Below are 15,527 nucleotides of genomic sequence, written 5' to 3'. Positions count from 1 at the left end.
TAAATCCAGGATACCAGTTTCCAAATACAGTTTCCTGGAAAAACCACCATCAGCATCGGCACTGGCTCTCCGGTGAATAGCTGTACGTGAAACGGAGCGGGTAGCAGGGCTCGGGAGCCATCGCTCTCTACCTAGATACAGAGGATGTGATTTCCAAAACAGAGCCCTCAGCGACGCCAGGGGTAGGGCAGCAGGGAGCAGGTTTCCCCTTACGGGGCTGTCAGCCTGCAGAGCCTCTCTGCCGGCGTGGGATCTCTGTAGAGCTGGGTTACGTGCAGAGAAGGAATCGTTCTCTCCCTTGCTCACGGGTAGAGACCTGGGCCATCTAGTGGGGAGAGAAATTAATAGCTGAGGCGAACTCCTGTTTCTGGTCTCTGTCCGGCTGTCTCCGCCGCACAGCCTCTGTGGATGCCAACAGAACAAGAGCTACAGGTAAAGAGTCCTTCCCTAATTCAGGAAGGAACAGCAAAAGCCAAGTCAGTGTAGAACATCCACCAGTACCAACCGTGTTGGCTTCCACTCTGCGCTGGTACCAGGAGACCTTTGCAGAAACAATGAACTGGGTTTGTTCCTTCGCTTCAAAGCACCATGCCAATGTGGCAATGAAGCCAGACTATTATGTGTGCCCTCTCAGTATCTCTGTGTTACATTACTTTGGTACACTATTCGATTGCTTTAGGCCATGCTCTATGGTGTCAGCTGAGCTTACAAGAGCTGTTTCATAAATTCCTATGGTTGGGTTTATGCTGAGTTATCTTTATGGGCCGCAGGGAACTGACACACGTCACATAAAGACTTGCATTTGCTTCTATTGAAGCCTGATTCTTTACCTTTTTTTAAGTCTGAAGGTGCCTATAAGACTGCTCAATACTACATATTGTGAGTTCATTTTCAGTTCCTAAAATAGCTTGTTCCCCCCCCATTTGATGAGTGCTCTTATAATAAACTCATTGAAATGTTGTTCCAAAAGGCAGCGCTTTCACAGGAACAGCACTCAATCTCGTGTAACAAAGATCTATATTAAGATCCATAGAAGGAATCTAGATAAAATGCAGTCACCGTGACTGCTGACAACAAGAAGATCCCCCCTGCCTTGCTGTGCTGAGACACCCATAGCAGATGAATCCATAACCCACCTGCATCGTCTTGAGAGCAGCCTTATGGGAGAAAGACCACTGCTGTGAGGTAGTGAAGGGGGTGCTCCTGTTTTGGGTACCACCTGGAAACAGAAAATTCCACCAAAAATTATTGGCATGAAAAATTGTTCTTTCCCCTTCAGTTGCTGTGATCAGTAAGATTCTTCATCAGCTTTCATAGCTGGGTCCTGCTGTTGGAGTACGGGGCTGGCTTTGCCCATAAGCAGAGGTTGTTGTTTTAAAAAGGTGTAGCTGTGTCAAACCAGCCCCACAATGTGCATCCCTCCACCTCCATCACCCTTCTTCCTCCCTGCTCCTGGGCAGGAGGCTGGGTAGCACCTCTTGACTGGCTCCTTCAAGAATAGGGTCCAGAGGCCAAAGATGGTGTGGCCTGGAGCGGGAGAGGACCCATCATCCAGGGAAGGCAAAGCCCTGCAATCTGAATGTCGGGCCTATTTGGGCCAAGGAGAAGCTCTCTTTGGGCTGCTGGGAGAATAACGCCACTTACAGAGGTTCTGAGAGACATCAGAGTTGGTGTTGTCATCCCTGGATGGATAAAATGATTTTTATGGCACTGCTGGGACTCTTGGGCTTCCAGCACGATGGGGCAGCCTCCTGTAAGCAGGTCTGACACTCTACCCCGCTATGGATGCCATCTGTAGCAAAACAGGGACCAATAACCTTGGCAAAACACAAAGAGCGGGACAGAGGAGGATGTTCACCGACAGCAGAATGCACGAATGCATGGCGTGGTGATCCCGTTTCCAAGAAAACTCTTCCCCAACTCTTGTTTTCAACAAGCACTGAAGCACATGAGATTTGAATCTGACCCTCCAGCATTACCGCACTGGCACTGTCTCACCATGGCTCTGGGGTGGGAGTAAAATCTACTGTTAGCTATGTGGTGGTCAGTTATGATGAGACTTGATTAACCCTACCTAACCGCTGCACCAACCCTAACTGCAAATATTATTATTGATTGCAAGGTTTTCCTCCCACAGTATGTGATCCTTAGGGCAATGAATTATTGGTATTTCAAGCATACACTTGAAAGTACTTTTTCCTTTAAGGAAATGTTTCCTTTTCCACTTTACTGTTTGTGAAGGGCATGGAACATAGCAAGAACCAGGGAAGCTGTATTTGCTGCTCTACCGTTGTTGCAGTCTTTCACATTTCAGAGACAGTGTCTTGGACCATTCAGATTGGTGAGCTCTGCCGCATAGGAATTCCCCTGAGAACTGGTTCTCCCCAGCCTCTTTCACCTTGGTGGCTTACCAGGATCCCAGGGATCCCTGGCTAACAAGGTCATATATTCCAAGACTTTCTAAGTAAGTTCCTGGGAAGTATGTGGTAGATGTGTGATTCTTGCCTGTACAGTAGATTTGACCTTATTGCTTGGTACTGACTTCACACTAGCTACAGAACATCAAACTAGGAAAGTGCTGGAAATGAAAGTAAGCTACAGTCCCTGGTTTCACAAATTCCTTAACACAAAATGCGTGTGCCATCCCATAGGCTGCAATGCATTTGCCTAGATTTCAGCTTATTTTTTGTGTGTTTCTGGAAACTAAGCATCCCACCAAGTATCACACAGTGATTTTCTGCTTCGGTGAGATCCCTGTAGTACTGACCACACAGGCTTCCAGGGCATCGCTTGCATCCCAGCTGCCACCACAAGACTCACACCTATGATGGACTAACATCATTTTTAGAACCTGAATCACATGTCAGAGTTACTCATGCTGGAGCTCTTGCGAGTAACTTAACACCTTTCCCCTCCTGACTACACTGACAATGCTTATGACTTGAACAGGCACATGTCAATTGTTATCCCCTGTGCATCCCTCCTCTGCTGCCACTTCTCAGGGGGTGCTCTGGATATCCACACCAGTGGGCAGTGGATTGGCATGGGGCTTCCTGGGCCCGCTGCATGGCAGAGATGCCCTGCTTGCTCTTGTCCTTGGGGACATCACTGGGAGCAGAGCAAACCATGAGCAGCTTGCAGATGCAGCACTTACACTGGAAACATCAGCTGCGTGGCCCTCAGCAAGCTTTTGACCAAGTGTCCTCCAAAGCAGCAGGAAGGAGGCAGAAGGCACTCTTTCACCTTCAGCTGTTCCCAAAGCCATACAATAAAGCTGCAGCCAGTACAGTGTGGCTTCCAGGATGGAGACAGAAGGACAGTCGTATGGCCACAGCGATGGCAACAGGTTAGAGACCTGCAGGCAGCCTCTTGCTGCAGGACGGTGATGCTGAGGGGGTGCCAGTGGGCAGCTCAGAGGCTTGCTGGGGTTCAGAGGATGTCCTGCCTCCTGCAAAGGGCCCGAGGCTCCCTGGCCATGGCAAGGACCAGTGCTGGCCAAAGGCACCGATCCATCACCTTGCTGCATTCACCTTCCCGCTTGGCTTTCCGAAAGACCCTGCCACTGTCCGCCTGCTTTAGCAGGGCTCCCCGAGGCTTGGGGCACCGCTGGACCCTGGTCAGCCCATGCCCCCGACATGCAGGCATAGCCCAACCCTAATGACTTCATTACCTCATTTGTGTTGCAGGGCTTGAATACTACGATAGTTTCCACTGCGCAAAAGCATTCATTTAACAAGGAAGGCCTGGCCTAAGCTTAGTTTTTATAACTCCAGTTCCTACTTCTTTTATGAGCGCTTATTGAAATGCTCAGAGGGGCAGGAAAGCCATCTCTGGGCTTTGCACGCAGCCCACACCTCCCTCCTCAGGGTTTGCTCAAGAAATTCCTTGTTTTAATTCCAGTCTCCCAGCCCGCATGCTTTAGCCAGCACACAGTGAAACTGTTGTTGTTTTCACCAAGCTGCTGAGATGCCATGTTAAAGTACAAGCCCAATGGAGGGGGATCCTAATTATGCTGGCACAAGCATAATTTAATTCAAATTGCTGTAACAACAAGCAGTGTCCATGCTCGCCGTAATCACGTTAAGGCCTACACACAAAATAATTAGCATCTTTATATCTGGTAAATAGAGGTCCTCTCCAGGTCAGCCTCAATGAGGACACGGCATTGTTGGAGACGCTGATGCCTTTTAAAGCTTGTGCAGAACGGGCATTCGCAAATAAAACTCCACTGAAAAGGACAAGAGGAGGGCTTGATTATCAAGGAATCACCTCCACTTGCCTCTTACCCGCTTTTTGTTCCTCCTTCTGAAGAAAAATAACAATTCATTTATTCAAGCGAGAGGAACCAAAGGAAACTGCATATAAAGAAGCGCTATTTGCTCGGTTTCCTATGTACAGCCAAGCGTGGTCTAACAGAGCTCTCAAAAGGCAAGGGTGTATTCCTGCATTCCCAAATCTGACAATGGCCATTTGGCCTGGGACAGGCATAGGAGAATTTTGACTCCTTCAGAGAAGTTGGAAGACAATTCCACAAGGAAGCCAGGACCTGAGAGGCCTTTGCTCCAAAGCATCCTAGCCATTTCTGCAAAGGTCCTTCCTTACATTTCCATGGATAACATCCCAATGCTTTGAAACTTGCACAGATTCTTAGTTCAGCTGGACAAAAAAGGAAATGACAAAGGTAGGTACGCTGCCAAAGGATACGGAGAAAGTGTGCTGGGTCTGTGTGTCTTCTATTTATTCAGAGGCAATTGATGCTTTCCAGTGAAAAATGACCTCGCTTTATAATTGCAGGACTTTTCACAAGAAAAGAAGTCATTATATTTGACTCTTTCAGTATTTTGTAACAGTGCCAGATTGATCCTAAAATAGAGGCAGCGTTTCAAACACTTCTACCTTGCAGTTCTGATAAGCAGAAAATGTTGGTTAATAATTTTAATCAAGAGTTATCAATTAAATTGATTTAAATTCTCTGGATACTCTCACAGAAACTTACATTTAGGTCCTCTATGGAAATCTCAGCTGTTTCTCATCAGTCTGCCTATCTGTTTCAGCGCAACAGGGTTGGTCTGCTCCATCCAATTAAGAGACAACTCATTCAGTCAGAGGGAATCATTGCCTGTATTAACATCAGCAACCTGTAGATCAGCCTGGAGTGTGGACATTGTTGAGTCCGGAGCTCAGGATAGTTCAACATCATTTATTATGCGTTTTTCCGGATCATGGAAAAAGCTCTTTCCCTTTAGCAAAGACAAGTATACTCTCTCCCTTTTCAGTGCCATGCTCCTGGAGCAGCTAAGATTCCCTTAAGGAAATTTCAAGTGTGTCCTCTTTACCCGTAGGTGTTCATACCCCCCCCTTTTTCCCCCCTATATTTACTTGATTTAGTTAATCTCCAGTCTATTACGCTTGGTAATTTCACCCCAAATATAATACTGACTGCAATCAGAGAGGAAGCATGATGGCCAGGCAGACCTTACCTCCTCTGGGGATACTTTTTCCTATAGAACAACATTAATAAACTGCCATAGGGAACTCCGCCTGCCTAACCAACACTGTGCACTTAAAGCACGCTTTCTGGGCTGCTTTCTGAAAGTTTTTAGGCAAAAATGACTTTTTGAAAGTGCGTGTAACCGAATCATTTAGGGCATTTCCACTTGAAGATCAGACAATAGTTACTAAATAAAAACTAGAAGAAACTCCAATTATCCTTCCAAATAATTACCCATAAAATAAGTAAAAAAGGGTCTTCCAAAAAAAGAGAAACTGTGGGGTTTTGTGTGTGTTTGTGGTGGTTCAAGCAGCTTTACACTCACTCAACTGCCTTGAAGTATTTTTACCTATAGCCACATGCACACACTCATAAAGGTACCGGCGCTCTCCTGCTCCTGGTCTGTTAACACTGACCAGGAAACCCTCTGCAACTCCCCTCTGCTGCCAGCAGAGGTCAGAGGACCTTCAGTGCATGGGAACGGGCCGCGGTGGTGGGAGCACCATGGTGGCAGATTTGGAGGGGTGATGCTTCTCAACACACCCCGCCAGAGAAGTGAATGCGACCGGGCCTTTCTCAAATCCCGCTCTGAAGCGGGCATGCTTCAACAGCGGCCACTATGGCACGGAAATCAGCAAAAGCCTCACTTAAAACGCACTGGGTGGGACTGAGCAGGTTTTGTGCTGGGGCACTCCCCGAGGTCACAGAAGTCAGGCTTTGGAATGTGGGGTGTACAAACAGACCTCTACATTCTCTGCCTCTCTGAATGAGAAAGTCTGAAGGCATTACAGGCAGTGGAATGTACTAAGCAGTAGCAAATATTCCACGATTGGTGCCTTTTCCCTCAATGGTGTTTATAGGTAGAGTGATTCTGTACGATTTACACTGACAAACTAAGGAGGAGATGGGCTTTCTCCTACTTACTTGACATTTCAGAGCCCATTTCTCTTCCTGACCTGCTGCCCTGCACAGATGTCCCTGCATCCTTGGGGCTGCTGATGGCAGTGACAAAAGCGCTGAGCCAAGACCTTGAGGTCCTCCCAGATCTGCTTTCATGCCCCTAAGATTCTGCAGATCAAACCTCAGAAGAGTTAAGCTAGAATTAAACTGACCCCCACCAAACCCATTGCTTACTCTGTGCTTCAGAACTCCCATTCCGTGTATTTGGTGATTTACACACTTTGTCCGGAGGCCAGATCTGAAAAGCAGATGTTGTGGAAGAGATGCTATCCCAGGGGAATTACTATAAAGCTTCCGACAGGCATTGCTTTGCAAGTTTTCAGGAATGCAGTCAAACCTCCTCGTTAGGCACTCTGTGGTGTGGTCAGGACCAATGCTATTAACTCATCCACTTGCTGTCCTTCCCACTCTCTGCTATATAACAATCAGCTGTGCTGCTGTTGTTCTTATTCATACTGTAGTGTGCCTGAAGGTCACACCTCAGTCCAGCGTTACAGCTAGCTACCACTTCTGTGGTGAGATGCTGTTGTGTCACAGTTTGCAGGTGTATTGAAGCCAAAGTCTTCCATCAGTGTTGCATGTTGTGGTGTTATCCAGGTTCCAGCAGGAAGGTATATCCCATGTGCGGGGCTCCCCAGGCCGGGCTGCCTGGGGCAAGAGGAGGTTGCATTAGAGATGGCTTCCAGCATTCCAGCTGCAAAGCCGCTTGTTCTGAAAACAACCACACTGAAAAACGTCCATTTCACAGATAAGCCCTTGGGAAGCTTGGTTCAGCTCCAAGTGAGCAGGTCTGGAGAGCTGTCATGTCCTTATTCTGTCCTCACTGCTCTCCGGAGCCTATTACACGAGGCACTGGGCAGAGAAAAGGCAAGCCTGCTTTCCCCACCATGCTAGTGACGTGAGGTGGCACAACAACGGGGTGGGAGAGCAGCACTGTTATTCCCATAGAGCACTGCACGGCTCCTCTCTACCCGGCAGAGAGCACAATTTCTGTTGCTGAACTGCTCTGCGTGCTGCTGTGAAAAGCCATGTGCAGGTCTCCTTACACAAGAACTGGGAAGGAGCCTGTGGGAGGATCCCCTTTGTCTTCCAACAGAAAAGGCATCTTTCTCCCTTCCTGTAACCCTCTAAACTGCAGGCAGCAGCGGCTGAAGTAGTTCACCCCCCTTCTGCAAAAGGCAGGAATGCAAAATACACAGATGCATCTTGTCACAGCCCTCTGCAGACCTCAGTGATTGTGTTTTGTGCCACCCATCGATAATCTGCTTTCAAAAACGTCTCAAATAGTGCTATCATGGTGACTCTTACTGCCCCTCTATTTATGGTATTTTCCCCTGAATGACTAAAATTAGCGTTTCAGAAAAAGCTATGAAAAAAAATCCATTGTGGAAAATTTTGCCTTAAAATTAAGTTGCCATTTGCAGAAGTTTCTGTACCATTGCTGAAAGTTGTAGGCGTGTGCATAACCTAAGGAGAGATTTGGTCTTTCTGTGCTTTCCCCCCCCCCCCTTTCTTTACTTGCATAGCAAGCATTTTCTAAAGCACTAGTGAAACACTTCATTTCATCCTAAAACACTAGTGAAACACTTCATTTCATCCTAAAGCACTAGTGAAACACTTCATTTCCTCCTATTTCCAGCCCTCATAGTGTTCCACAGACAACTCAAAGGAAATCAGGAATGAAGACTTTACCAGGCTCAAATGCCCTCTTGTTTCTCTAGTACAAGAATTAAAGACAAAACTGCTCGCGTTTTCTGTAACCGTTTCCCACAGCTTTCACACTGCCTCCAGCTCAACCCTCCCATTGCCACCAAGACCTCCAGGCAGGAAACCCACAGCGATGCCGTACTCGTTTGCACGGCTTGCCTTTGGACTCCACCCGTAGGAAGAGGCAGGGATGGTGCGGTCCTTGCAGAGCCCGACCTACCTGTGCCACATGATGTGTCCCTGTGCGCTGGAAGCAGCAGCGCCGGAGCCGCGACGATGCGGGAGCGCAGCCTGCTGGAAAGCGCATCCCCAGCGCACGGCCGGGCACACGGCTCACGGCTCCCCTCGCCCCTGAGCGCATAGGTGGAGCTTATCCTGCTTTAAGGAAGGGGGATTGCTTTGTCCTGTATCGTGCATGACGAAAGCACCATCGCCCACCCTCCTCCACTTCCTCGCCTGTCTTGAGGTGTCCTCTCCTCCTGAATTAGGTTAAGTAGCTCTGGCGGAATGAGCTGAGGAGATACAGAGCCTGGAGGCACCTGAGGTCGGTTAAGGTTATTAGGCTCCGGCAGCAGTGCTGCAGGAGGAACGCTTCCCTCGCATTTTTACCCTTTTAGCAAACCCTTGTGGGGAGCAGGTTGCCTTTAAAGGCAGAAAATTTTGTGTTAGAAGAGAAAGAGCGAGAAAGCTGCTCTGAGTAAGCAGCAGACTCGTTCTTACACTGAAATGACAGACTGGTGTTTCCCTGCAGCTCTCTGTTCTGGCTCTCCTGCCTAACACAACTCCTTGCCTTTAATTTATGTGTTGGCAAAAGTGCCTTACTGCTGTTTCAAAACAAAATCTATTTACAATGTCTACGTACGTGCATGCATGTGTGCACATACACACATGCACCTCTCGCTAACTTGCTCCTAGTACGTACAGATGGAAAAGAACAGTTCCAAAAGACAGGTATTCCTCTCTGCTTTTGAAAAGCTTATTTTAGATGGTGGTGATCTCAATTTCAAATTGAGGAGATGATGGAGAGCTCTGAGCAGGAATTGCTGCTAACATGGTACTCACTAATGTGCCTGGATGCAGATTTGCTCAGCATCAGGATGCTTGTTTGCAGCTGAACAGGGAAACTGTGAAATACAGTGGGGGGCAGATCAGGCTGCAGAAGCAAGGTCCCTGGTGCTTTCATTCACTTGTAGTGGGATGAACCCTTTACCTCTCTTGCAGCAATCCTCTTCAGGCTTGTTTAAGTGAGAAGGTGGTTTCCAGCAGCAGCCAGGGCACTGTGAGAAGGCATTAAAGAACTGCATGACCAACATAAAACAGCATCCAACAGTTTCAACTCCATCTGCTTCCAAGCAGAGCATTCACACAGAGCTTTGTAGCTGTCTGAAGGGGTACAGGTTTGCTCTGGTGGAAATGTATTCCCAAGAAGCCAGCGTAGCACAAGAGGTTCCTGCCACATATTACGCTGGGATTTTTGCTCAGGTGACTATAACCATAGGGTCCTACAATAAAGCCAGTGAGAAGAGCTCATCCCAGCATTTGTACTGGGAGCACAGTCTCTGCCAGTCTAGAACATCAGGAGCTTAGTGAAGGCACAATCCTGGGGCAGAAAAGGCTGATGTGCCTTAGGGGTACTTCATGAAATACCTTGGCACTTTCTACAGCTGAGCACTGAGCTGCAGTAACACCATACCAGGACCATGCTGGCACTTTTGCCCTCCCATTTTGACCACTAATGAGATAAAAAGTTCACTTACAAATTTCAGCAATGAAGCCAACCACCTTGTTTTGAGGAGGTTGCGGTGACTTAGATTAGGAGAGGGGACAAGGTAATATGAAAACAGAGGCTTACAGTTAATGAAGTGAAAGAGGAACTTAAAAAGGAAGGTTATGGGAAGTTGGTGTTTAGGCGGAAACAGGTCATGACTGCTGCTGCAGCACCATACATAAGGCTTTACATTCAGGAGAGTCAGTCTCAGCTGGCACCTTTTGTGTCCCCACATCAAGCCTATGTGTTAGTCCAAAAGCTGGAACTGGCTGGATAAGGCATTTTGTAGTAGACATGCAACGGAGCTGGCAAGGGAAATACGGAGCCCTGTGATGGGGAGGCTTAGGTAGGGGTGGCAGCCCTGCGAAGTCTGACAGCGTTCCAAAGGTGGCTGTGGGAAGGTGTTTTCTGGCCTGCAGATAGGGAGTGATGCTGTCGTGCTGGGTGCAGCTCTGTGCCTGAGTAGATAGATTTCACTGTTTGCTTGTAGGAGAACATGTTTATCAGTAAAGCACTAGAAGGAGAGAATGGGTACAACATGGGAAGTGAAATACTTGCATTTCGTTGAAAGTCACAGACTTGTAAATGCATTGGTTGCTTTAATATTCAAGGCCTTTTAAAACAGCACCCTTAAGTTTTCTGGATGTATGAGAAATCAACACAGCATGAAAAGTCTCTACACACTTGAATTAAAACTCAAAAGGGTGAAAGCCCATGGGCAAACAGGAGGATGAACAAGGAGAAGTGGGTAATGAATGTGAAAGAGCGAAGCGATGGAGCAAAGGGCAAAAGGCAGGTCAAGTGTTGGAGCTGGCTTCGTAGCAGAACTCCAGTTTCTGCAATAATCCATTAATACTGAGGTCTTCACTCATTGGGAGCTTCTGTTTCTCTTTGTTTGGAAACATTTGGATAGCTGTGGTGTAGTCATGAAAATGTTTATAAATCCAAAGCTTCGTAAATCTACAGGAGATGTAAATCATTTGTCATCTGCTATTTGCTAGTCTCTTATAAAAATGTCAATCATCCAAGCAGGGTTTGGCTGGGGTAGCCAAATTCAAACAGAAAACACTGAATAGGGGCTACATCAGGAACTGACAGCCAAGACAATCTGCTTTCCTTGAACATGTGCTTTTTCTTAAGAGAGGCCAGGATGACCTAATGTCTGGGCATTATAGATCTCAATGACACGGGCAAAAGGCCTCCCTTCACTTAAATTGGGTTTACCATACCTTGCAGTCTGTCTGGCGCTGATGCCTTGGCTTGCTGCTGCTTTGGCCCCTTTCCTTGAACTGCACCTGAGCAATGGGGGAATGTTCTTTAGGGATAAAAAGGAAAACCAGCAGTTGCCTAATCTCATGAGTGAAAAGAGTTACACAACACAGTCCCCTCTGCACCCCCTTCATCTCTCATGTCATGCTTTTTGCAGCAATTCTCCTTTGGAAACGGAAAACCTGCCGGTGTGTTTGAAGCCACTGACAAAGGCAGGATACCCCTGAAAACTTGTAGCACCTCAAGCCTGGCCAGACCCATCCCGGCACAGGGCAGGGGCACACGGTGCCAGCCTGGCACCTCTGCCAGGCTATAGGGCTCAGCCATCCCTTGTGTTTGTGCTTGTCACCAGCCTGCGTGCATAGCGGTTGCATACACCACTGCAGCGTAATGGATCTGGCCAGAGTGCGCTTGGTCACATCCTGTATCCCTCGGGGCTGTTGAAGCCCTGGGACAGGGTGTGGGGAGGCCCTCAGGATGGGAGGAAGAAAATGTCGAGTTGCGAGCTGGAATAGCACTAAAGATGCATTATTTTGTGTTTTTAAAGCTGGAGCTGTGGTGGGCTTTGTTAGTCTGCAAGCATCTCAAAGTGGAAGGAGGTCAGATGGCACTTGCTGGACTCCACTATTTTCTACTTTATATATGGGATCTTCCTGACAAAAATGCAGGTCCTGCCACTGCTTGGCAGCAGGAATCCCTTTCTTAACTGATTCAGTTACATGCCACGGTTTAACCAGCTTTTACAAGGCTGGGCATGGCCGGAGGATAAGGTAGAAGATCTCAGGAGCCCTTTTGCTTTATTACAGTCAAAGTGTAGGATCTTACTTTCACAGCTTAATATGGATTCCCACGGCAACATTTGCAACACCACTTGCAAATCCCTGCATCCTCATGCAGTCAAGCTAAATTTACGTTACAATATTACACCATGGAAGTGTCTTAGCAGTAATTGCTGTTAAATGAGGCAGGAACATTTTAGGATAATGATTTTGTGGGGAAAAAAACCCAAGGTAAAAAAAGACAACTTTAAGAGGCTTAAGACCTTGCACAGGATGGAGAAACTCTCTCAATAATAAGATGACAGACAAGTTCATCTATGACACAGCTATCCTCAGTTCCCTAGCTGCAAACCCCCATGTGTTAGGATTCTGAGGAGCAGCATGAGTTGCCAATGACTGGCTGATGCTCCCTGTGCAAGGATACACCGTTAATAGACTTGCATGATGTATTCTGATCAATACAGTAGACCAAAAAAATCACTGAGCACTTCCTGTCCTCCTGTCTCCTCCAATGGGTATTTCTGAGCATTGTTGCTGACAGGAAAGCACCGAACTCAGTGATTTTCATTCTGCATTGATTTTGTTTTCTCTGCTTCTCTGGAAAAAGGTAACACGCTATTCTTCTTTCAAGATCAGGATTACTTGCTTTTAGCACCACACAGCTACACTCATATAGGAGGACCACAGCACATTAGGTCTGGAGTGACCTCACTCTAACAATGTGGTCCAAGCTACGAAGAGGAACAGTCTATGCAGAGAGGCCACATGTGGTAAGAGTAGTTTAGAAGCTAACCTGCCTCATCTGTGACAGCTTGGAGGAAAAGTCCAGAATATTCTGGCTGGCCAGCACAGAAAGAACAACTACTAACAACCTTCTTCTTTTGGATGGCTAATTTACCACCTTTTGGAATGACCAAACCAACCAACCAAAACCCAATGAAGTTCTAGCTTTAATTTCCCCAGTATCATCCTTGGACTTCTGCTTGAATCCTCCTAGTCTGGTTAATGCCTGCTGGTACTCCAGGAAGCACTCACCCATGTGGTGTCTGCATTGCTGTTGACAGAGCAGTGGGATAAGATAGGCACCAATATACCTGAGTAATCACCTTGTTCCACTGCTATTTAATACTGTGAGAAAGCACCCCTGAATTCTTCTTATATGAGGCACAATGAAATAAACGTGACATTATTTGAAAATCAGTTTTTGAAGGAGTTTCTCCATGTTACATGCATTGTAATGACGGATGTAGCAAATACACACCCATTTCAGTCCCCAGGGTTATATGTTTCTCTTGGGAAAGCAATGCAATATTAGCAAAGTATGATTTTCATAAGACTATAATTACATTTTTGCACAGTCCTATTTCCCCAGGGCTGAATTCACATTTATTGGATTACTGAAGTAATCCGGAGCAATGTCACACTCTTACAGGATATATTCCAGGTGGCCAAGGCTACGCCAGCAGAGGGAACTGCTTGATCATCTGCTTTCTCTGAATCCCTGGGAACTTTAGAAAGACCCCAGGGTCAAAAAACTGACTTTCCTATTTCCCTCTACTTGAATGCATCCTCACTGTGATCCTGTAAGCAGACTGTACTGAAGGCTTGCCATTTCGTGACAAGAAGTCTCCAAAGTGTCAGAAGTTTGACAGCAAGTTCTTTATGGCTTAGAGATCCTCACAGATTCATCACAAAATTCCAGGAAATACAGGATCGTAACATTTTTACCTTCTCCCTCTAAGTCCTATAAAGCTTCGGTGAATTGGTCTCACCTTCTGGTATGCTCTACCTTGCTTTTCTTACTCCAAGTCTCTTTCTTACCTAGGTCTGTGGTTTGACATCAATATAGAGAATTAAACCCAAGGGACACATTCTAAAACCTCGCAAAATGTTAAATCACCACAATATTCCAACATCATATTCGTGAAAGAGCACCTTGATCTGAGGAGATGGAAAGCTCCTAGGCACAGCCTGCAATACTCAGGATGCTGTAAAGAAATGAACCTGCATCTCTAGAGTGCTTAAACCACAGCTCCATCTTCACTGCCACGCATCTCTTTGACATTTAAGTTGCACTCATCCACAGAATACCACACTGATCCAAATTAATTTCTGTATAGATCGGTGGCAGGATTGCAGCAGGGATGGTCCAAAATCATAAGCAAGAGCAAGTCTGCGGGCTTATGGAGCAGAAAAGTGTGCTCGCATGCCTGACTGCTTGCCAATTTGTACCCCATTTGCATCGGTTAGTCGATAGATTTACATACAGTCTACATGCAGTCCTTGTCTTGTTGCATGCACCAAGTGTATCTTTTACCCGTGTCTGAGAGCCTGATATTCCTTCGTAACACCAACACTTGTCTCCCCTTCATGAAAGCAGAGATTATTACCACTGTACCTACGTTGATAAGTCACTGCCGCAGGAGTCAATGTGAATTATACCCCAACCGGCAGCAGAGGGGTCTGCCCTGGCCAGGTCCCCAAGGATGACCCTCAGCCCTGTGCCCTACAGGGAGGATGTGGCAGGGCCAGGAGCAGCTGCTGGTGCATCTTACAGGGCTCTGCCCTCTGCTTGCTGACCCCCCTGAGGATCAGGCTCTGCACGGATACGCTCAGAGTCACAGAGCAAATCCACAGCACCACGCCTGGCTGCTCTTACCGCGTCTGTGTGCTCATGCACCGCTGTGCACACACCCCCCGACACATCCCTTCACCTCAGCTGAGCTCAGCCCCAAGAGCTCTCAGGGGGAGTTGTGCTGACTTGATGCTAAGGGCCCCGTTCAGGTGAGGAACTGTTCTTTTCACAGTCATCACTTTTGCACTTCTACATGGAAACTCAACACCGCAGTTTGATCTCACAGCTGTCTGGTCAGTAATTTCAATGTGAAAGCATAAACTTGGCATAAAGAAAAAGGCAATGCACTGATTCTCAATTGTTCGTGTTAAAGACTAATCCCATGGAGAAATAAATCTGGTCATCTTATAGATTTCATATACCATTCAAAGTATTGCATACCACCATTTTCTTTCTGGGCTACGCAGTAACTCTGTAACACATAGGCTAAGCAAGAATCGACTCCTATACAACAAGAGGAGAAACTCTTGGTCTCAAGTTTAACGTCTCTTCCAAGGAGAAGCAGTGCTTTTAGCAGTGACCATCAGCTTTCTCCTCCAGGAAGCCCTTTTACTGTTGTGCAACCTCTGTTTTCCCAATAGAGACGCCTAAAGGAGATCTATTCATCTGGCAGCCCAGATGAGGGTGGGGTGGTGGGATACCAGGAACAGTAATAAATTGAGGGATGGTTTTCCTTCTTCCTTTCGTCACTGTCTCCGAAACCCAAAGGAAATTGAATTGTGTATCACAGAAGTTTAAGTTTACATAAGTCTACTAAAACTGAAACTAATGTGATAAACAGGAGGATATGTTTCTCTGGCAGAAGGATATAGAATAAAACAGGTATGGTAATTAAAAGATGTTTTCTAGTATTTCCTGTGTTCTAAAAACTGCATGTGGCCAAAAAATAGCAACATCAACCTGCTTGGTTTTGAAGAA

Source organism: Psittacula echo, assembly GCF_963264785.1.
Source record: "Psittacula echo genome assembly, chromosome: 3".
Lineage (NCBI taxonomy): Eukaryota > Metazoa > Chordata > Aves > Psittaciformes > Psittacidae > Psittacula > Psittacula echo.
The sequence above is the reverse complement of the archived record's forward strand: the minus strand, read 5'-3'. Positions refer to the sequence as shown.